Source organism: Stenella coeruleoalba (genome assembly GCF_951394435.1).
Source record: "Stenella coeruleoalba genome assembly, chromosome: 6".
Lineage (NCBI taxonomy): Eukaryota > Metazoa > Chordata > Mammalia > Artiodactyla > Delphinidae > Stenella > Stenella coeruleoalba.
In genome coordinates this window covers 41,241,814-41,265,756 of record NC_137151.1, presented here as the reverse complement: position 1 = coordinate 41,265,756, position 23,943 = coordinate 41,241,814, and the positions used below count along the sequence as shown (strand labels likewise).

The window sequence follows — 23,943 nt, the reverse complement described above, 5'->3', positions numbered from 1 at the left end:
GTGATTGTTTCGGAAACAGAGATAAAGGATATGATCCTTCTCCTTAAGAAATGTACACATACACACAAACACACATACACACACGCACACTAACACACTATAATCCTGTAAAATAGGTGCTAGAAACAATGGTGACTAAATGCAAGCTTTTTAATAAGTAGGTTAGAAAAGTCTTCAGAGAAGAAGAACCACTTTGAGAAGAGCTTGAAGGATGAGGAGGAATATTCCCTGGAGTCTACAATGGGAAGAGCATCTGTGAAACCATAGAAGTAGGAATCAGCTTGAGGACATTGAACTTTACTGCATTGTGTACAGAGGTGATATAGGGTTAAAAGGGAAGACCTAAGTGAGATGCTATAGGGGAGGTAGAGGCTTGGCTCCAGCCTGCCTGTGGGTCACGCTGCAGGTTTGCACTTTCTTCTGTAAGCAATGGAGAGCGATTGATAAGCATTAATCAAGTTCTTCCTTATTTAGACCTGTGTCTTAGTCCCAGATTCCAATTGTGGATAAACTATTGTGGTATTTTCAGATCTGAACATTAAGATCACTCTTTTTAGTAGTTAGTATTGGTTTTAACCAAAGTAAAGTAATGAATTAAACTCAGAAATCTGAATTGTAGAGTTTGATATTTGTTCTAATAAAAAGTTTTCAAAAGATATAATGCACATTCTAGTAGCAGTGTACTCTTAATTTGTATAAGCCTCTCTCACTTCTGGAAATAATGCCAAGAGGAAGGAAAACATCTATGATGTAGTTTATTTTTTCAGTCTAAGACCCACTTATTTACGTATTGAAATGTCTCCAAAATCAGGATGTGTCTTCCAATCAATATCAGTTTACAACTTTAATCTCAGATTTTTTCCCCCGTTTTTCGGCACTAAGAATGCATCCTCTCAGATTTAGCGGAGTTGCTGTATCTGGTGAGCAGCCTTGATGTATTTAGCCTCTACAGTTAGGAGCGAAGTTTTCACTCAAGTGTAGTCTCTAAAATTTGGTTAGTTAGTGTAGAGTCCACTGTTAACAACTCTACAGGTCTAATTTCTTATATTTTTTCAAACAGAATAATTGTGTATTATTCACATGTGCTAGCTAAAAATTCAGAAAGACTCTTACATTTTTATATTAGATAAATTTAAGAGAAAAACATAAAATTGAATCAAAACATAATTCTTAAAGTTGAATGTGGGGGGCTTCCCTGTTGGTGCAGTGGTTAAGAATCCGCCTGCCAATGCAGGGAACACGGGTTCAAGCCCTGGTCTGGGAAGATCCCACATGCCGCAGAGTAACTAAGCCCATGCGCCACCACTACTGAGCCTGTGCTCTAGAGCCCGTGAGCCACAACTGCTGAGCCCGCGTGCCACAACTACTGAAGCCCGCACGCCTAGAGCCCGTGCTCCACAACATGAGAAGCCACTGCAATGAGAAGCCTGCGCACTGCAATGAAAGAGTTGCCCCTGCTCACCGCAACTAGAGAAAGCCTGCACACAGCAATGAAGACCCAACACAGCCAAAAATAAATAAATAAATTTATTAAAAAAAAATTGATTGTGGGAATAAGACTACATGAGGGGGAAATGTATAAGTAAATATGATATTTTAACCCAATATACAGAATTTTTGGTTTTATTCTGGTAAGTTTCTATAATATATAATGAATCTAAAATGTTCAAAGCACTGTTACCTGCTGGGTGCAAGAAATATAATAAATCATTGCAAAATTGCAAGTTATTAATATCTTTTACTTGAAAAATTTCACTGCATATTCATACCTCATGAATTGATAATGATTCCTCAGCTTGCAAATGTCTCACTTTTTGTGTAAAGTCTGTTTGTCAGAACGGTTAGAAAATGAGAAGCAATATGAAAAAACTAGTTTAAATATTTCAGTAGAATTAAAATAAGCCCAAAGCTAACATTTATGTTTATGTGCACAAAAATCATTGTTGTTTGAGGGTTTTTACAACTTTTTTCTTCTTTTGAAAACACATATTGGCTGACATATCAAGATATATATTTTATAAAATATCTGATTATTCTATTTGATGTCCTGAAAGCTTTAAAGTTTGCCTTTTTTCTTTAACTTACATCTCTTTTAAAGAAAATAACTGTGATCCTCCTATCGCTGTAGGGAAAGTGTCAGTGAAGTGCAAATCTGAACTTCTGAAAATGTTTTTTTACCCATAAAGCATTTTGTCATAAGTGATTCCCTCCACAGAGTTCATAAAAGGGGACAGAAACCACAGAAGGGATTATAGATTAGTAAAATATTATTTGCTATCTGTATATGTGTTCAACATTGAATCATTCTATACCTAGACTATCAATGTTGTTTTATTCCATAACAAATCAGTGACGAGGCAATGACTCTCTTCAAAGAAGCCTTGAGACCTAAGAATCACATAATTTTGGACCTAAGAGACTCCCTCACCATAAGACTGCCCTCCTACTAATATACAGTGAAAACATCTTTTAAATTGGTTTAAGTAGAAATACAAGATAATCAGTATACACCGTGGAGCCAGGAATGTAAAAGATGCTCAGTAATTATTTGTATAATTAGATAATTTATATAATTAGATAATTTATTAACTCCTGTTTGAAATTATCTCTAGCATGTTCTAGCTTATCATAATAATCACAAGAAAAAGAACCATGATAATGAGTGTTTTCACTACAAGTTTTTTTTTAAAGCAAATAAAATATAATTAACTATAACGTAACATCAATTTTATACTTTAATTTACCTGACCAATGTCTACAACTCTTCTGGATTTTTAAATGCATGATACAATGTAGATCATAGTATGTTAAGAGGAGAGAGAGAGAGAGAGAGAATTTTTTTAAGATTAAAAGGACAGAGTAGATATGGCAGGAACACTGTTGATTTCCTATCTGTTATCTGCTCCCTCTGTTTCTTCCTTTTTATTGGAACATTAGTTCTAGCTTTATAATACTTGGCTATAATAAATATCTAATTCAGGTATTTATGTGTTGACTGTGTGTTTCAGATTAGGGTTGATGATTGGGCTAAATGCGTTATTTTCAAACTTTAGCATGCATTGGATTCACCAGGGGGACTTGCTAAGATACAGATTGCTGGGTCCTACCCTCAGTGTTTCCTAATTCAGTTCATCAGAAGTGGGGTCTGAGAACTTCCATTTTCAACTAGTTCCCAAAAAGGTGCTGAAGAGAATATAATTTAAGAACCACTAGTCTAAGTCAATAATAGTAATTCCTAGTGCTACACAGATAGATAGTAGAAATCTGAATATTCACATATACTGTTTGATGACCATTGTCCATTCTAATTAGTAATGTCCTGTTCTAATTGGTAGGTGACCAATCTACACTGGTTGTTAAACTGGCTCTGTGTCTGGTACTTGGTCATTTCAGTCTCCTCTTTGAGATCTTGCCTTTTCTTTCTGTTTCATAACTTTGCTCCCCATTCATTTTTTTCATTCATAGTAATAACTAAAACAGCTACCCCCTGTTTTATCGCATCTTTACCAGCACTTAGACCCAGGAACATATTTAGTATTTCTTATTTATTTCAGCCTTGTCCTTTAAGATTATGACCTTTCTTTTTAAAAAACCTCTTCTTAATCTTCTTTCCTCTGATATTTTTACTATTCTCACATCACTCCTGGCCTAAGAGTTGTTCCAATATATATGTTTAAAACCAATCCAGTTACCATTTGAATACCTAAGCAAATCTGTTTGATAGAAACTGAGGTTTCCAAAACAGGTCTATGTAATTGCTTTATTCATGTTTTAGTGTACAATAACTTCATTAAGCTATTTCCTTCCTCAAAGAAGACCAAGTACTGTATTCTCCATATCAGGTCTTCATAATGGGGTATGTGAACTCCACTCTGAGTGCCCATAAACTGCATTAACCCGCTGTGGACGATCCCGTGTTAACTGAACTAATTTAGGTGAAAACCTAAATAAAGCAACCCACATGCCTGCTGTAAACTATTTTTTTTTATAATGACTAGTTTCATAAGTAATTCTCTAAACAGAAGGGATTGAGAAGGACATTTACTAAGCCATCACTTTTGCCAAACTGTATTTAATAGTGTTTTAAATACAACACATTTAAATACCCTTTAAATTTCATCTTTGTTTAGTGGAGTCAGGCAAGAAATTCACTCATAGAAATTTGGAAAGATACTTTCACTTCAAAGAAATGCATACAAAAATGTATGCTTTTCTTTCATGTGGTCTTATAGTAGTTCTCTCGAAAAACATAGACAATTTGTTTTTTGGGTTTTTTTAATTCAAAGTCACAAAAATTATAATCATCCTCATCAGTTCACTCAGTCCCATGTAATTAATTTTTTTTCATCTTGATCTTTTGTTAGCACTTTTATGAATTCATCAGTTTTCCATTAGAGTTCTGAAAATGCTTATTCATTCAGTTCAGCAGTATACTGAGTTACCAGAAACCAGTACTTGTCAGTTTTTTCCATGAATTCCTTGAAGATGAAACCCTTGTACAGGAACATTTTTGCAAAAGCATCAGAGTACACCCAGAACTGTCTGTAAATGACAAAAGACTTAAAAATGACCACGGTGAAAGATTTGATGAAAGTTCATAATAATACAGTTGACAAGGAAATTTAGTTACTTCTGAGATATCCCTTTTAAAATACTAACTAGTATTATGACTTATAACATTATACCAGAATATATAAGATTTTTAGGAATTTCATGTAATGTCTGAAACATTTATATTAACATATTTCCATACAAATAACCCAAAGAAAGTTTAGTATTAGTTTTTTGTTTTGTTATGTTTTTCTTAATTTTTGAATTTTATTTTATTTTTTTATACAGCAGGTTCTTATTAGTCATCAATTATATACACATCAGTGTATACATGTCAATCCCAACCGCCCAATTCATCACACCACTATCCCCACCACCCCCCGCCACTTTCCCCCCTTGGTGTCCAGACATTTCTTCTCTACATCGGTGTCTCAACTTCTGCTCTACAAACCGGTTCATCTGTACCACTTTTCTAGTTTCCACATACATGCGTTAATATACGATATTTGTTTTTCTCTTTCTGACTTACTTCACTCTGTATGACAGTCTCTAGATCCATCCACGTCTCTGCAAATGACCCAATTTCGTACCTTTTCATGGCTGAGTGATATTCCATTGTATATATGTACCACATCTTCTTTATCCATTCATCTGTTGATGAGCATTTAGGTTGCTTCCATGCCCTGGCTATTGTAAATAGTGCTGCAGTGAACATTGGGATGCATGTGTCTTTTTGAATTATGGTTTTCTCTGGGTATATGCCCAGTAGTGGGATTACTAGATCATATGGTAATTCTATTTATAGTTTTTTAAGGAAGCTCCATACTGTTCTCCATAGTGGCTGTGTCAATTTACATTCCCACCAACAGTGCAAGAGGGTTCCCTTTTCTCCACACCCTCTCCAGCATTTGTTGTTTGTAGATTTTCAGATGATGCCCATTCTAACTGGTGTAAGGTGATACCTCATTTCAGTTTTGATTTGCATTTCTCTAATAATTAGTGATGTTGAGCAGCTTTTCATGTGCTTCTTGGCCATCTGTATGTCTTCTTTGGAGAAATGTCTATTTAGGTCTTCTGCCCATTTTTGGATTGGGGTGCTTGTTTTTTTAATATTGTGCTGCATGAGCTGTTTATATATTTTGTAGATTAATCCATTGTCCGTTGATTCGTTTGCAAATATTTTCTCCCATTCTGAGGGTTGTCTTTTTGTCTTGTTTATAGTTTCTTTGCTATGCAAAAGTTTTGAAGTTTCATTAGGTCCCATTTGTTTATTTTTGTTTTTATTTCCATTACTCTAGGAGGTGGATCAAAACAGATCTTGCTGTGATTTATGTCAAAGAGTGTTCTTCCTATGTTTTCCTCTAAGAGTTTTATAGTGTCCAGTCTTACATTTTGGTCTCTAATCCATTTTGAGTTTATTTTTGTGTATGGTGTTAGGGAGTGTTCTAATTTCATTCTTTTACATGTAGCTGTCCAGTTTTCCCAGCATCACTTATTTGGTATCAGGGTGATGGTGGCCTCTAGAATGAGTTTGAGAGTGTTCCTTCCTCTGCAATTTTTTGGAAGAGTTTGAGAAGGATGGGTGTTAGCTAGTCCTTAAATGTTTGATAAAATTCACCTGTGAAGCCATCTGGTCCTGGACTTTTGTTTGTTGGAAGATTTTTAGTCACAGTTTCAATTTCATTACTTGTGATTTGTCTGTTCATATTTTCTGTTTCTTCCTGGTTCAGTCTTAGAAGGTTATACTTTTCTAAGAATTTATCCATTTCTTCCAGGTTGTCCATTTTATTGGCATAGAGTTGCTTGTAGTAGTCTCTTAGGATGCTTTGTATTTCTGCAGTGTCCGTTGTAACTTCTCCTTTTTCATTTCTGATTTTATTGATTTGAGTCCTCTCCCTCTTTTTCTTGATGGATCTGGCTAATGGTTTATCAATTTTGTTTATCTTCTCAAAGAACCAGCGTTTAGTTTTATTGATCTTTGCTATTGTTTTTCTTGTTTCTATTTCATTTATTTCTGCTCTGATCTTTATGATTTCTTTCCTTCTGCTAACTTTCGGTTTTGTTTGTTCTTCTTTCTCTAGTTCCTTTAGGAGTAAGGTTAGATTGTTTACTTGAGTTTCTTTTTGTTTCTTGAGGTAGGCTTGTATAGCTATAAACTTCCCTCTTAGAACTGCTTTTGCTGCATCCCATAGGTTTTGGATCGTCGTGTGTTCATTGTCATTTGTCTCTAGATACTTTTTGATTTCCTCTTTGATTTCTTCAGTGATCTCTTGGTTATTTACTAACGTATTGTTTAGCCTCCATGTGTTTGTGCTTTTTACGTTTTTTTTCCCCTCTAATTCATTTCTAATCTCATAGTGTTGTGGTCAGAAAAGATGCTTGATATGATTTCAATTTTCTTAAATTTTCTGTGGCTTGATTTGTTACCCAAGATGTGATCTATCCTGGAGAATGTTCCATGCACACTTGAGAAGAAAGTGTAATCTGCTGTTTTGGGATGGAATGTCCTAAAAATATCAAATAAATCTATCTGGTCTATTGTTTCATTTAAAGCTTCTGTTTCCTTATTTATTTTCATTTTGGATGATCTGTCTACTGGTGTAAGTGAGGTGTTGAAGTCCCCCACTATTATTGTGTTACTGTCAATTTCCTCTTTTACAGCTGTTAGCGTTTGCCTTATGTATTGAGGTGCTCCTATGTTGGGTGCATATATATTTATAATTGTTTTATCTTCTTCTTGGATTGATCCCTTGATCATTATGTAGTGTCCTTCCTTGTCTCTTGTAACATTCTTTATTTTAAAGTCTATTTTATCTGATATGAGTATTGCTACTCCAGCTTTCTTTTGATTTACATTTGCATGGAATATCTTTTTCCATCCCCTCACTTTCAGTCTGTATGTGTCCCTAGGTCTGAAGTGGCTCTCTTGTAGACAGCATATATATGGGTCTTGTTCCATTCAGCAAGCCTGTGTCTTTTGGTTGGAGCATTTAATCCTTTCACATTCTAGGTAATTATCGATATGTATGTTCTTATGACCATTTTCGTAGTTGTTTTGGGTTTCTTTTTGTAGGTCCTTTTCTTCTCTTGTGTTTCCCACTTAGAGAAGTTCCTTTAGCATTTGTTGTAGAGTTGGTTTGGTGGTGCTGAATTCTCTTAGCTTTTGCTTGTCTGTAAAGCTTTTGATTTCTCCATCGAATCTGAATGAGATCCTTGCTGGGTAGAGTATCTTGGTTGTAGGTTCTTCCCTTTCATCACTTTAAGTATATCATGCCACTCCCTTCTGGCTTGTAGACTTTCTGCTGAGAAATCAGCTGTTAACCTTATGGGAGTTCCCTTGTATGTTATTTGTCATTTTTCCCTTGCTGCTTTCAATAATTTTTCTTTGTCTTTAATTTTTGCCAGTTTGATTACTATGTGTCTTGGCGTGTTTCTCCTTGGGTTTATCCTGTATGGGACTCACTGCACTTCCTGGGCTTGGGTGGCTATTTCCTTTCCCATGTTAGGGAAGTTTTTGACTATAATCTCTTCAAATATTTTCTCGGGTCCTTTCTCTCTCTCTTCTTCTTCTGGGACCCCTATAATGTGAATGTTGGTGTGTTTAATGTTTTTCCAGAGATCTCTTAGGCTGTCTTCATTTCTTTTCATTCTTTTTTCTTTATTCTGTTCTGCAGCAGTGAACTCCCCCATTCTGTCTTCCAGGTCACTTATCCGTTCTTCTGCCTCAGTTATTCTGCTATTGATTCCTTCTAGTGTAGTTTTCATTTCAGTTATTGAATTGTTCATCTCTTTTGTTTGTTCTTTAATTCTTCTAGGCCTTTGTTAAATATTTCTTGCATCTTCTTGATCTTTGCCTCTATTCTTTTTCCGAGGTCCTTGATCATCTTCACCATCATTATTCTGAATTCTTTTTCTGGAAGGTTGCCTATCTCCCCTTCATTTAATTGTTTTTCTGAGGTTTTATCTTGTTCCTTCATGTGGTACATAGCCCTCTGCCTTTTTATCTTGTCTGTTTTCCTGTGAATGTGGTTTTTGTTCCACAGGCTGCAGGATTGTAGTTCTTCTTGCTTCTGCTGTCTGCCCTCTGGTGGATGAGGCTATCTAAGAGGCTTGTGTAGGTTTCCTGATGGGAGGGACTGGTGGTGGTAGAGCTGACTGTCGCCTAAACTTTGATGTCTATTTGTTATTTTGGTCACCAAGGGCCAGTCTGTGTATTTCTCAAGGTCATAGAGAAAGACCAAGTTGCTATGGTTTTAGAACATTAATACACTCTTTTTTTTCTGTTCTGAATTTAGAACTATTTAAGTAGCAATTTCTAGGAGGCAAATAGAATTCAGCATGTCAGCTTTAATACTGATACAGCTGATTGCAGAGCATATCTTTATATCTACAGTAAAAAGAACTTGCTAACACCATGTATTTCTCTGCAGTCTAAATCCTAGAACTTCAAACCCAAAGCACTAGCCACGAATTGTCTCATACCTGGAATGGAAGACAGAAAGAGAATGGATGTTATAAGTTATATGGGGAATCTAAAAAATAAAACAAATGAATGAATATAACAAAGCAAATACAGAGGCACAGGTATAGAGAATAAACTAGTGGTTACCAAAAGGGAGAGGAAAGCAGAGAGGGGTAAGATAAGGGTAGTGTACTAAGAGGTACAAACTACTAAGTATAAAAGGAACAAGCTACATTTATTGTATGTATTGTACAGCACAGGGAATATAGCCAATATTTTATAATAACTATAAATAGAGTATAACCTTTAAAAAATTTGAATCACTTTGTTGTATACCTGAAACTAGTATAATATTGTAAATCAAATATACCTTAATAAAAAATAAAGATGGGCATTACCTAATACTGGCAAGGATACAGATCTGGCATTCTCACACTTTGATGGGGGCCATGTAAAATTGTACAACTACTTTGGAATAACTAGGTGATTTGTTATAAATTTAATACACTGTTAATATACAAAGCAGTCATTCCATTCCCATTATTTACCTAAGGGAAAGGGTAACCCATACCCAAAAAAGACTCAAAGAAAGTTCTTAGCAGCAGGAACTGGAACAGCTCACTGCTCATCAACTCATGAATGATAAACAATCTAGTGTCTGATTACAGTAAAAGGAACAGAATATAGATACACACTGTCTCCTGAAACTCATTACTACCATGCTGAGCAAAAGAAGGCAGACCCAAAAATGTTCATATGGCATGTGGCTCCACTGGTGTGGGTTTCTAAAACCTGAAAATCGAAACTGTTGCAACAGGCAGCAGATTGGTTGTCATCTGTAGATGCGCAAGGGATGATTGATTGCAAAGAAGCATGGGAGAACCTTCTGGAAGTGTTCTACATCCTGGTAAAGGTGGTGGATGCCCAAATATGTACATGTATGATTTCATTGAATTATATACTAAACTGGTAGATTGTATTGTATGTAAATTATACCTCTATAAAGCTGATTTTTTGTTTAAAAAAAGTAGAAGCCAACTAGTAAAGTTAGAAAATTTTACTTTTTGCCAAAGTAAACATATTTTAGATAACATATATTGCTTTGATTGGTATTTTGGTATTTTGATAAAATATATACCAGTTAGGGTTTTCACCTCCTTCCTTTTACCTCCTTCCCTCCCTTCCTTCCCATTTTTCCCTTGTTCCTTCATATCTTTAAACATTTCTTTCACCTGTAATTTAAAATTGTGTATGTCAAAGTTTATCCCTGGTTGTAACACCTTTCTATTTAGACAGATCCTCATGATTGATCTGCCTGTATTGTTCAATAGCCTCACTTATATTGCTGAAAACATAGTCAACATAGTCTCTACATTAAAATCTTAATAGTCATCATAGTTGTATCAATTACTGTATTATCTTTAAGCAGATTGGGCTATTTGAAGGTTACCATGCATACATAAATATATTCTCCAGGTTTTATAATAGTACATTATTCAGTTGAAAAGTTTTTCTACCACTTCAAAGATTTCTTGAACTTTTGCCATCATTATTATGTGGTTGTGGTTGTCCCTACGATGACCTTTTAGATATCATTGCTTGGAGAACATGCTATTTCACTGCAACAGCGTTTTTGAATACTAGACCTTAAAAGTCAATACTGTTCTTTCTGTGACCTCCTTTCCACATAGTAATGTGACACATGGGAAACATACATTGAGAAATGAGGATCTCTGTTGAACATCAGAACAAAAAGAACTCAGTCCATCTTAGTGATCTTCAAATTGAGAGACAATTTTACACTTTAACATGATTGAGCATAGAAACATTTTAGACCTGGAGTGCAGTAAGCAATATTACAAATGGGTTGGGAAGGAGGATAAAAAGACTTATGAACACATTTATAAATTAAATTGAGAATGGTAATATCCCCAGCCTCGAGACATTTTGGCTAAGCAATGCTGTCTAATTGAAAATATGAAAGGAAAAAATAATTTACCCTCTTCTCAGTCTATTAAAACCCCAGGGGCAACTTGCTTTGTAAAGCAGATCAAAGCACTTTTACAAACAGATGTAGCTTGATCAAAGTCAACATAAATGATTTGGATTAATGCTCACCATAGATAAAATAACAAGCAAATGTGTTCTTTGCTTTTTTAGTTTTTCATAATGTTAGCTTATTTTAATCTTATCTGTATAAGTAAATATAATCAATTTATCTTGCCAAGTGGATACTATTTTTGTTGATTATTGTAGATCCAGGCTTGTTATGAGTTCACATTAAATAATGTATATGAAAAGGGTTTTGGAAAATAGAAAGCATTATACAAATGAAAGTGATTATTATGATTGTAATCATCTTAAATAGTGAGAGTAACTGCTGTGAACATCTTAAAATATGCTTCCAACTAGGATAATCAGTCTTCTGTCAGTTGCATTTATTTTATGAGTACACATACAGCATTCCATATTATACCAACTGGTGAGGTAGAAAGGAAGGAAAATATATGATCTGTGTGTTTTGGAAAACTTCACAATTTAAAGGGGGCACATGATAATCTTGAGTGAATGAAAGATAACATATGCACATCAAATACCAAGCATATAAATTATGACAAGATTAATACAGAGTATCTACTCCTGCGGAACAGTAAGGCAAACAAATACAACCAAATAACCAATAAAATAGGCTGTGGGGAGTAATATATACTTGTACAAAGCACATGTGGCACATAGGTTGGACAGCTTAGCACAGTGGTAGCAATTTAGCAGACCATAATCCCAAATTTGATTGAAAAATGTGTTTTATTTAACCAATGCAGTGTTACACTTTTCTTCCATCCCTCCGTCCCTCCTTCCTTTGCTTCCTTCCTTTCTTCTGACAGAAGATGCATAAGCCCTTTATACCGAAAATTGTAAATCTGTATTATGGATTACAAATAAAGCCTTCAATAAATAAAATGTACACTGTTAGCTCTGAGATTTAATTTTACCATACTTCAAAGCTGAGAAATTAACCTGTTAGTGTTTCATAGATTCTGAGCTAGAAAAAAGAAACATTAGTACTCACCACTAAGGAAGCAGCATTCGTATTGCCATATTTGCTTTAGTCCTCTTGTCTGCGATCCCCCAAGGCTACAGGGTTATGTGATGGGACCATGTTGATGCCTGCACATGCAGTGGGCTGGATTATAGGTGAGTTTGGGGAATCCACTGCTTTCATAGCAAGTAGTAAGCAAGCCTGTTTTTGTTTGTTTTTGTTTTTCAGTTGAGTGGAAGGATTATCTCATTTCTCAAACTTACCAGCTACATAAACAATACTGAGATGTGTCCTGTTCCAGTCCGCTAGAGAGCAGTCACCTCAGCAAGATTTGTAGGAGGAACACAAATTCAGAAGAACTGTCTCTCCCAACAGGTACTATGTTCCATAATTAGTATGTATAAATATGATTTTATATATATAAAGGTACACAGAAATCATAGAAATACATTAATTCTCTCCAAATGAATTTATGAGTTTACTGCAAGTCTGATCAAAATCTCAACAAGGATATGAGGATATGAAAAGATATACATGGCTGGAGGGAATGTGTATTGACAAAATTGTTATGGATTTTTATTGAGTTATATCTAGTAAAATTGATGACAGTCATGTTGTATGATTCAGAATTTCTTTTAAAAATGTGTCTACCTTAGTGGAACTCTTCTATATGTACATAAGGATGCTCATGGCATGATGCTTTTGCAGTATTGTTTATCTTGGAAAAAATACTAAATGCTTATCAATATGAGAATGGATAAATAAATTAACTAGCAATTAAAATAAATTAGTTAGATCCAGTGGAATAATACTCAAAACCTACTGTGCAGTAAAATAAGTTAAGAAGAATAGATGCCATATATGCAACTTTTAAATATTGAACAATATTATTTATTATTTATGAATACAAAATAGTAGACATTTGATACCATATGCAGCAAAAATATACTACAATTTGAGGATACTTACTACCTTTAGATAAAGAGGAAAATGGGTGCATACAGTAGAGTGGAAAGCTTTAACTGTTTATGAAATGTTTTATTTCTTTAAAATAAGATTTGAAGCAACTACAGCAAAATGTTAACAGTTGTTAAATCTGGATGGTGGGAATATGGGTATCTATCACAATATTGTTTCTGACTATATGCTTAAAACATTTCAATATTAAAATTTAAAAAAACTGCAAAGGGCTTCCCTGGTGGCGCAGTGGTTGAGAGTCCGCCTGCTGATGCAGGGGACATGGATTCGTGCCCCGGTCCAGGAAGATCCCACATGCCGCAGAGCGGCTGGGCCTGTGAGCCATGGCCGCTGAGCCTGCGCGTCTGGAGCCTGTGCTCCACAACAGGAGAGGCCACAACAGTGAGAGGCCCGTGTATCACAAAAAAATAAAAAATAAAATAAAAAAAACCCTGCAAAATATTAGTACTTCGCCTGCCTGCCTGCCTCTCTGAGTAAATGAATGCATATAGAAATATTAAGAATTTTATTCAGCAACTACACTTACAAGATAATAGAGTGATTAGTTTTGAGCATGAGCCATGTTCTCATGTTCATTTAAAATTTAATTATAATCACTGAAAAATACAATATTATACAACAGTTTAAAGACAATATTTTCCTAGAAGCAAAAGAATGAGGATAAGCAAGACAAGCTCTGCTTGGAAGGTTATTTGAAGTAGGGATTAAGTATTCTGACCCCAAACAATGACAGTCTTAATATTGAAAGCTTTGCAATGAGAAGCAAAATAATTTCTAGGAGATGTTCAAACTGTGATTTTATATTTTAACATCAGCCTGTATTGGTGGCGTGTATGCTTTTACAGTTTCTGATTCACTATACTGTTCACCTCTAATGTATTTATAAAACTCAGTCAATTGTTTATAAATTTACCTAATCCTTTGGAGGCCCTTGTACGTTTAAAGGTTTCAACATTGTTTTCTCTGTTTATTTAATGCTATATATTCACATCTGTTTCATTTCATTTTATGAAGTTATTTTATGTTTTGAAAAGTATTAAGCACTTATTACATAATAAACTTCAAACTCCAAAATAAACAAAGAAACAACAACAGCCATATTCCATAACACAAAAAACAACCATTATTAACATTTGGCTTCTTTTAGTACTTTTATATGCATACCTTTATTTTTAACATAATTGCAACCATAACATATATAAATCACTCTTCACGCTTCTGACATTTATTTTGAGATTTATTCCCAGAAGATAGAATTTAGCACTTAAACTTAGTTTTAAGAGTTTTTTTTTCTTTTTTCTTTTTTGTGGGGGAATTTGGATCACAGTGGCAAAAACTACAGAAAAGTTTGATTTAGAAAATGGCCTGATTATTTATATATGCTTAGAGATTCCGGAAATTTTTTTGCGTGTACTAAGGAAGTACTGAAGCTGGGGTTTTTCTCTGATTTTAAGGCTGGGTGATGAAGGCAGGTTGGACCTAGGCAAAGCAGGGGAAGGCTTTTGTAGGTGTTCATCTCTGCCCTTTCAGTTCTCTTGGAAGAGGTGCTTAGGAATAAGAGTGGTTAAAAAAATGGAAGAAAATATCACAGAAATTGACTTTTAAGCTTAATTTCAGATTTAACTTGGAGGAAAATTTTGTATACCCTGAGAGACCAGAACATTTTTTCCTTGCCAAATACTGTGTAAGTGGTGAAAGTGTCTATTTTGCACAAGCTGCCAAAAAGAGAGTGAAGTTTCATACTCTACATGAGTAATTGTAGAACACTATGACAAGGACATCTATATTCTAAGGATTCCCGGTCTCGATTTGATCTGTAGTATCCCTAAGTCTGATAAGTTTGTAGTTTTATTTTCTACATAGGTTTGCTTTAAGAAAATTAAAAATTTTGTGGAACAAAGTCGAGTGAATCAGTCAATGCAATAATAAGCCTCAATATATTGATTAAAAACAACGTAACACTCAATTCCCCACTATGCTAAATCTCTGTGAGTTGTTTTAAGGTGCTCTGGCAGTGAGTGACTAGTTGAGTTGCAGAAAATTTTAGGAAAAATACATATTTAATTTATATGGGCTAGGATTGCATGGTACGTGAATCAGTCCACATGCATCTGTTCTTTCGCTTCTATGCAAAAAACCTTTGTTCATCATCTCACTTGCTTAAAAAATATAATTTTGGGGACGTCCCTGGTGGCGCAGTGGTTAAGAATCCACCTGCCAATGCAGGGTACACGGGTTCGAGCCCTGGTCTGGGAAGATCCCACATGCAGCAGAGCAACTAAGCCCATGCGCCACAACCACTGAGCCTGCGCTCTAGAGCCCGCGAGACACAACTGCTGAGCCCGTGTGCCACAACTACTGAAGCCTGCACGCCTAGAGCCCGTGCTCTGCAACAAGAGAAGCCACAGCAGTGAGAAGCCCGCGCACCGCAACAAAGAGTAGCCCCTGCTCGCTGCAACTAGAGGAAGCCCATGCACAGCAATGAAGACCCAACACAGCCATAAATAAATAAATTAATTAAATATATATATAATTTTATTTTTGCTAAATGATACCTAATCGAGAAAAAAAGAAGGCTGATATACATATTAGCAAAACACTACCCCAAACATAAAACAATCAAAAATATTCAATTGGGGGCTTCCCTGGTGGCGCAGTGGTTGAGAGTCCACCTACCGATGCAGGGGACACGGGTTCGTGCCCCGGTCCGGGAAGATCCCACATGCCGCGGAGCGGCTGGGCCCGTGAGCCATGGCCACTGAGCCTGCGCGTCCGGAGCCTGTGCTCCGCAACGGGAGAGGCCACAACAGTGAGAGGCCCGCGTACCACCAAAATAAATAAATAAAAAAATAAAATATTTAAAAAAAAAAATATTCAATTGGAATTTTCCATTCCTCACTTGTTAAGGTTAATGAAGTTTTACTTTAACATACATTAATGTAGTTTGTATGTGTGTGTGTGATGTTTTGACATAGTATTCTGTTGATGGTCTATACCTGCACTGTTATTAAATGCAGTATCCACTAGACACATGTGGCTACTGAACATTTGAAATGTCATTAGTCCAAATTGAGGTGAATGTAAAATACATGTTAGACTTTAGATGAATTCATATGTAAAAAAGTCTCATCAATTTTTTATATTGATTACATGTTAAATGATAATATTTTGGCTATATTTGTTTAAATACATTTAATTTGATCTTTTAACTTTTAAAAAGTGGCTTCTAGAAAATTTAAATTGTATGGCTTTAAACTTTAAATGCACATTTATGGAAAACACTATATTTCTGTTATTCTGGAACACAAGTAACAATTACAAGAATACTCAAAACACATGACAGTATTTTCTTATTTTTTTGAATAGAGGACTCTAAAAATAGTTAGATCTATGTGGAAAATGAAAGATCACTTTAATTCTGAATTAATTTTGTAACATTCCTGCCAGGACATATACAACATATAAGTGTTAAACTTATCAATAGTAACTAAGAGATGCTGCAACAAATTCCAGGAACTTGCGTTTATACACCTTGTGATTTTTATTTCAATTTACCCTCAGAGTTTATGGTATATTCTTTTCCATGTCCATGTTGACAGGTTCTACCTGTGTTTGAGGAAGATGATTTGTATTTTAAATTATAAATATGGATGCCAAATTTTCATCTTATAGCTGATAATGTCTAATTTATAGGAGATATAATATATGAGCCAAACCAGTCTTTTAAATAAATTCCAGAAATATACAGATTCTCCCAGTCCAGGTACAGAGGTGCTGGATCCAGGCAGAACTCCCTCTGCACAACAGCCCTCCTAAAAACCCCTCCTAAAATCTCAAAGCACAGAGGAGCAGGGAGAATTCACTCTCTGCTAGCAAGAGGACAAAAGCAGGTAGTGCCAGGACAGCCATGCCTAGTTAGTTTTCCCCAATTTAACTACTGGTTAATCTACTTTCTCTTTTCAAAAGAGTGAATACAGGAACAGAGTCAGTGAAGAAGTATATTCCTTCTATCAACCCATAAAATGGGAAAAATATTTTTCCTTAGTATTGATTACTATCATTTAATATATCTTTACAGATCTCATAATATTACTGCCAACTATGTATTTATACAATCCTTACAACTCTTTTATTTCTGTAGTTGTTTTATTTCCATCTAGAAGATAAAAGAATAGAGTCTCTGAGAGTTCAAACAACTTGCCCAGCATTATGTAGCCAGAAAGTGGAAGATGCTTTTACTACACTGCTGTTCTGTCTATTGCATCTCCAGTGAAATTAAACACGATCTCTCAAGAATTCTACAAATGTTGAGTACAAGTTTTTTCAATGAAATGTATCAGGATGGTGATTGCAATTATTAAAAACAAAATGAAGAAAAACAGACATTTTTTCTCCCTGTGGTTCTGAGTTTATAGTTGTAAAGAGAAGTTCAAATATTTTTGAACATTTGTTACATTTCTAAGAGTTGATGCAAAATTTACCAGAACAATTACTTTGAAAAACGATACTACTCATTTTAATGCTGAAATACAATGTCTTTCTTAAAAAATTAAAACCTTACATTTTCTATAATTTCTTATAGTTGAACTTAATATTTTTATTATTTTTACTAGCTAGTTCTACATATGGGTCATTGTCATGACTATGATTTCAAACATGGAATTGAATACTTATATAGCAAAGCAAAATGATTTATAATAAATTATTTTTTATTTAAGAATGACAACATAGACAATTTGAAGTTAAAGGAATTTCCAGCTTCTCTCCTGATCTGTTGAATCTTTGGAATGTTCTTTGAAAGTTATCTTGTAATCTCTGAAATTTAATCCAAAATTTTCCACTCTGTCTTTTTCCCAGAAGTCTAATTGAAGGAGCTATATTTAAAATATATAGGATTTTTGTTTGTTTTGATTGTTTTCTGTTTGTTAGGCTATTTTACTTCCTATGTTGCAGAACTATGTGATTTCAACAGCCTTATTATTTTAATTTATGTGTCCTTATAAGTTAAAAAAAGTTGCATATTATTTACACAGTCTCTTGGAACTTATGTTGTAGTTCTAAGACACATCCTTTATTTCAATGGAATTTTTGCTTGATTAAGTACTATAGAACCATTCCTATTAATATCACTCTACAATTAGGTCATAGAATAGTAGGTTTTTTTTTTTTTTACATGAGTATAAAGGCTTACATTTCCAACACCTTTGTTATATCAAAGAACCTATTTGGCACTTGTTTCTTTTCATTTCATACTATTATTGATGTATAATTTCATGATGGAAGATTCCTAATGCATTTGTTGATAAATAGGAGACCAGCTTTGCTCTCTATAGGATTACTGTGTTTTATCTTTTCTTCATTAAATTGTCAAGGCTGCTATCCTTAATCACAAGTACATCCTGTACTTTAATGTACAACAATGATTAGTGATATAAAAGTGCACTGGAGAGCATTTCAATTTTTGAACTTCCTGGTTTTAGGTTTCAGTTAATTATACTGCAGTTGATATGCATGTAGGGATGTCATTGATCTCCATCTCCCAAATGCCTCATTTACTGTCTGATATTAGACAAGGCATTCAGGGTGGTATGTTAACTCTCCAGGCAAAAGCAACACTATTGAGTGAATTATAATAGAGATGTTATTATATTTGGCTTTTCTTTATTATGGCAAGCTTCAGAGATTATGGCGGGACCCTATATTCTTGGCCAATTATTCTATTAATGTATGCCATGGCCAGACTCATGATATCATAGAGTTACAAAACAGAATGAGAGCTTCTACTTACACAACCTTATTGTATAGAGGCATATATTGTAGTCCAGAAAGATTAAAGATAAAGATTTTGTGACATCATAAAGATAATGACATATCTGGGGATAAGAAGAAATGAGACCTTACCTTCAAAACATGATTTTGGGAGATCCAGGCTTTTTCAACTTACTGGCTGTTTAATATCTGACAAGTTTTATAACCTGTCTGGTCCCAATTTATTCATTTGCTCTGTGTTGAAAATGACTACTTCATAGGTTCGTGTGAAAGAAAATGACAGATATACAGTAATTGTTGAATTTCCTTCCTTTACTTTTATTGTTTTAGAGAAACCCACCATAAGATCTTAAAAATTACTCTAATTATGGTCTATTGGAAATACTATCTTTATGATTATAGGTTAGCAAATTTTATTTAAAATCATCCTTTTTAATTAAAGAGTTATTTTAAAAAACATTTCATTCTTGGTGGTTGGGCAGAAGGAGGAGCAGTAAGGCTCCTGTAGAGAAAGTTGGTTTCAGTCTCACTGAATTAGAAATAAACTGAAGCTAGAAATATCTCAGCTTTTGTATTTCCTTGAGTGGAGGATTCTTCACAACTTTTTCCTTCTTTCCATTGCATTTCCATGAAAGAGAGTGAAAATAAGTGCCTCTTCTCTATTTAGTCTTGCATTCACAGGGTCCTGGGATCCTGTTATTGTTGTGTTTTTTTCCCCCACTGAGAAAAAACTTTGTCCTGTATATGATATTGGCAAGATACTTCAAAGATGTCAGAATTGAATCGCTTGATTGTTGACCTGGATTGCTGTTAAAGTTTAGGAAATAGAATGTAATTGTCCAAATCATTTATTTGAAACAGAACTTTGAATCTATGGGTATCCCAAAATTAAAATGTTATATGTGTCAAAGCATATCCATTTCTATCCTTTAAGAAGAAAAGCTGATATTTTAAAGTGTCAGACAAGAACAGTTAACCTCACTGTAGGCCTGTGGGTTGTTGAGACAAAATATAGTTTGAGGCACCATAACCTTAGGAAGAGGATTGCCCAAGAACAGTGTGCCAGTAGAACCCTTGCAACTAAGAAGAAAAGGGGTGATGCCATGTTCTTTAAAATATGTTAAACCTTTTAGAAAATGTATTTGACGTAAAAGGTTATAATTATTGACTAGTCATGAATATATACCTTTTTGTTTTAGAAAATAATTATGGGCAAACTGTTTATCTGGAATAGAAATTCATTAATGATAGGTTAGTTTTGAAATATGAATAATTAAATTTATTAGGATAGCATTAGAAAACAGTAACTTATGATCCCCAATGGATTATTTGCATAACAGCAGCAAAATTGCTTAATAATAATTCATATTTTTATAACTCTTATGAGGTGGCTGTATAGTAATTAATGGCTAACCAAACATTGTCATATCATCTTCAAACCATCTTTTTGAATTGATATTACAGTTATCCTCATTTCATAGATAAAGTCACTGAGGATCAGAAAAATTAAATTACTTTTCCGAGGCTACTTAAATCAAAACTTGAACCCGGTTTTTTACTTCCAAGTCTTTAGTTTTACATTACACCTTAACACCGTAAATGGGAAATGCTATTATAATGTGGAGAGAGAAGTAAATTGAGAATTAAAAACCTAGATTTTAGCCCTGAATTTACTATCCTCCTGTCTTTATCATTAACTCAGTGTTGAACTAAGATAAGAACTTCTGAGGGCTTCCCTGGTGGCGCAGTGGTTGGGAGTCTGCCTGCCGATGCAGGGGACGAGGGTTCGTGCCTCGGTCCGGGAGGATCCCACATGCCGTAGAGCGGCTGGGTCCGTGAGCCATGGCCGCTGACCCTGCGCGTCCGGAGCCCGTGCTCCGCGGCGAGAGAGGCCGCAGAGGTGAGAGGCCCGCGTACCGCAAAAAAAAAAAAAAAAGAGCTTCTGAATTTACATGGAGAAGAAAACTGAAGCCTTTGTACTCACATGGTATATTATAAGAGCCTAGTAACTATAAATCAAGGAAAATAAAAAGATTATTTGAAACAAATGAACTATATTTGGAAAATTTTGAAAGAAATGTAGCTGAGCAGTACAGAAAAAGCCATATTGGAGATCAAAGGAACAACTACTTTTTAAGTTATATTCAGATGACCAAAGCGATTATTTTCCCAGTTTTATTTTTCCACCATATTTTCTCCAGAAAATAGAAATTCACTTTTTTTGGTTCATATTTCTTAATTATCTTCCTTCTCAGTGTTTTCAATTCCCTATTTCTTCTTCGAACCTGGATCTTTCCAGATACTCAGCTAGACTGCCTATAAAGAGATGGAAATTTTTTAGCTGCAGAATCAACAGCAAGGTCATGTCTAGAATCAAGGCTCTGTTTGTATGTTGGTAACAACTTTTGGTGATGAATATTGCCATACGGAGCACGGCAGGCCCTTGTGAGATCCTGGGTCACCTATTTGCTTGGGCACATATATTAAATTTTTTTCTCTGTCTTCACGACTCACTGGGTGATCCGAGGGCTTTCTGAGTGTCCTCCCATTACTTTCTGCTCAGCGTGTGGTCTGCCGACCAGCAGCACTGGCATATCTTTGTCAATGGCTTGTTAAAAATGTAGACTCTTAAGACCCTGAGACTTACCGAGTCAGAACAATATTCTCAGATGGTTCCCATTCACATTAAAGTTTGAGAACTACTCTTTGCTGTTCATTATCTCAAAGATAGACATTCTTTCATTATATCTTCTTGGACCCTTTCTTCTAAGTTCTGCATGTCCTTATTATATGGATATTATTTTGAAAATATGTGTTTAGTGCCTATGCATAGTTGTTGTTCTGATGGGTATTGCAGAATGTAGAGTGGGTTGGAGAGAGAGCTGATATTTTCAAGCATGGACTGTGATGTTTGATATTGACTCCCACTTTACAGATTAGAAAACTGAGGGTCAGAGAAATAAAATAATCTATTCACAGTCATAGGCTGGCTAGTTGTACAGTTAATACTAAGTTTTCTGCACGGAAGTTAGAGACTGGAATAGACACATATAAGGAAGTGTCCGTATATGCTAAACAAAATTGTCCATCTTGCATGTTCCAAGTAATTCCTGCAGATGCAGATAGGCCATGAAAGAGTTGCTTTTTAGAGGGAAGGCTTTACTGTCAATGTAACCTCCTATTCATTCACTCTTTGCATTTTTCTGAGCACAATAGAATTTTATCCAGTGTATTTTTGGGGTGCTGAATGTTATGCAGCTAAACTCTGTGAAGTTAAAAATTTATGGATTACAAATTTTATATAATAGGAATTGAAAAGTTTGAATTCAAATGTCTTGTGATTTTAGGCAATTTCATTATAATCCTACAGATGAACTTTTTAAAGATTTGGTAAACACCAGATTCTAAAAAGTGAAGTGTCTTCAATTTTTGAATGAGAATTTCATCAACTTTTCCTGGCTAAATGTAAATGATTTAATCTAGGTAGCCTATGTAAATCTGAAAGCTGTTTGCTAAAAGAAAAGAAAAAAATTTTTAAAGGTTTCAGCGGAAGGAAAAAAATGGATGTATTTTGAAGCTAAGTTAAAATGAAATTGACTCAAAGTTTTCAATCTTCTCTTTATTCAAATCTAGCCAAAGAAAATTCTGAATCTTAGCTAAAGTAAAAATATTTATAATGAAAGGAAACCTAAGTTAATTTGCTCAACTTGAAAATCAGCTTTCTGAATGAGAGTTGTATATATGAAAGAGTCACCAAGCAGTGCAGTACGGATGTCAGCAGTATTTCAAAGTAAGGAGTAAGTAACTGAATCCTGTAAGCCTGACAGGAGATCAGTACACAATGGCTAGTAGAACTTCTTGCTTTAAAATATAATTCAGACTCCTTTCTACGTCGAAAGAGAAATCCCATCTTCTGTCTCCACACCTTTAAAAACTATGTTCTAAAATTCTTCCTCTTTCATTCATACCTCCCATCTGACTTCTCTGTATCAACCAACTCCAATTCTACACATTCATAAAGTGCCATCTCAGATGCCATAGATACCATGATTGATGCATTTTCCCCCCAGTGTATTCAAAACAATCGCCTCTGAGGGTCCATAGCTACTTCTGTGTTATGCAAAATTAAAACACATTGATGGTCAATACCAAATTAAATTTTGTGGCATACATGTATGTTCCCCTTTCTATATCCTTGAAAGCAAAGAACTTTTCTGGTCAATCTTTGACCATCCTACATTATCCAAAATATTTCTTCACGATAATATGTTTTCAGTAAATGTTTGTTGTGTTGAATTTGCACTAAAATATGTAAGGCTATTCAAATGTTTTAATATGAGGTTAGTATGCTTAGGAGCTAATCAATTTAGAGAGAGGTAGAACAAGATGACCAGGGAAATGAAGCAGAAAACTGTACAGACATAGATGTCATGAGGAGTGAAAATAGTTTCCTAGTTGCTAATTTGTAGAAGACAGGCAATTAGCTGGACTGTTGCTAAAATCATCTCTTTTGTGTATATGTAAATGGTTGATATTGTCTGCTAAAAAGTAATTTATGATATTGTTGTGTTTCCCAGTCCTGAAAATGACTATAAATAATTGAACTGTGGCAACTCCATTGTCACAGCTCTTGAAAACTATTGAAATTACATCTTCTGCTCTGAAAGATTCTAAATCTTTCTTGACCAGAATTTTGAGGCAGTTTTTATTTGCAAAGCACAAGCATGATTACTACCAACCAATATATATGTTATTATACAAGTTCCCTAATGACTAAATTAATACCGTCTAAAATCTCTTGCTTTTTGATCCCATCATAAAAGCAGATAATTTCAAACATCACTGTTTATTTTTTACTTTATGGAATATAAAACATTGGTTATGCTATATATCTTAAAGGGATTTCTTCTCTGACCTTTCTATTTTGAGATCTTCTCACTAAAAGAATTTTAACCTTATATTTTGAAAGGGAGGTAACAAATAGGCATTACATTTTCCAGTGAAGAATCCATTATATTTATTTAATGCTTTTTAAACAGAGAAGAAGTTATGACAGCTTAAAAAGAAAATGAAGGGTGAATAGAACAAATTCTGCCAAATTTAGTGATGTCAAAATAGGTTTTTTTTTGCAACTAAATTATTT

At 34.6% G+C, this 23,943-nt stretch overlaps 1 long non-coding RNA gene across 1 annotated transcript in view; it reads left to right on the top strand.

The window, feature by feature from the left end:
• The window catches only part of LOC307187967, a 454,431-nt gene that overhangs the window by 295,297 nt on the left and 135,191 nt on the right, over positions 1 to 23,943 (top strand). The window contains exon 4 of the long non-coding RNA XR_013828768.1: positions 12,282 to 12,428. This is a non-coding gene — a long non-coding RNA (uncharacterized lncRNA). The remainder of the gene's footprint in view (positions 1 to 12,281; positions 12,429 to 23,943) is intronic.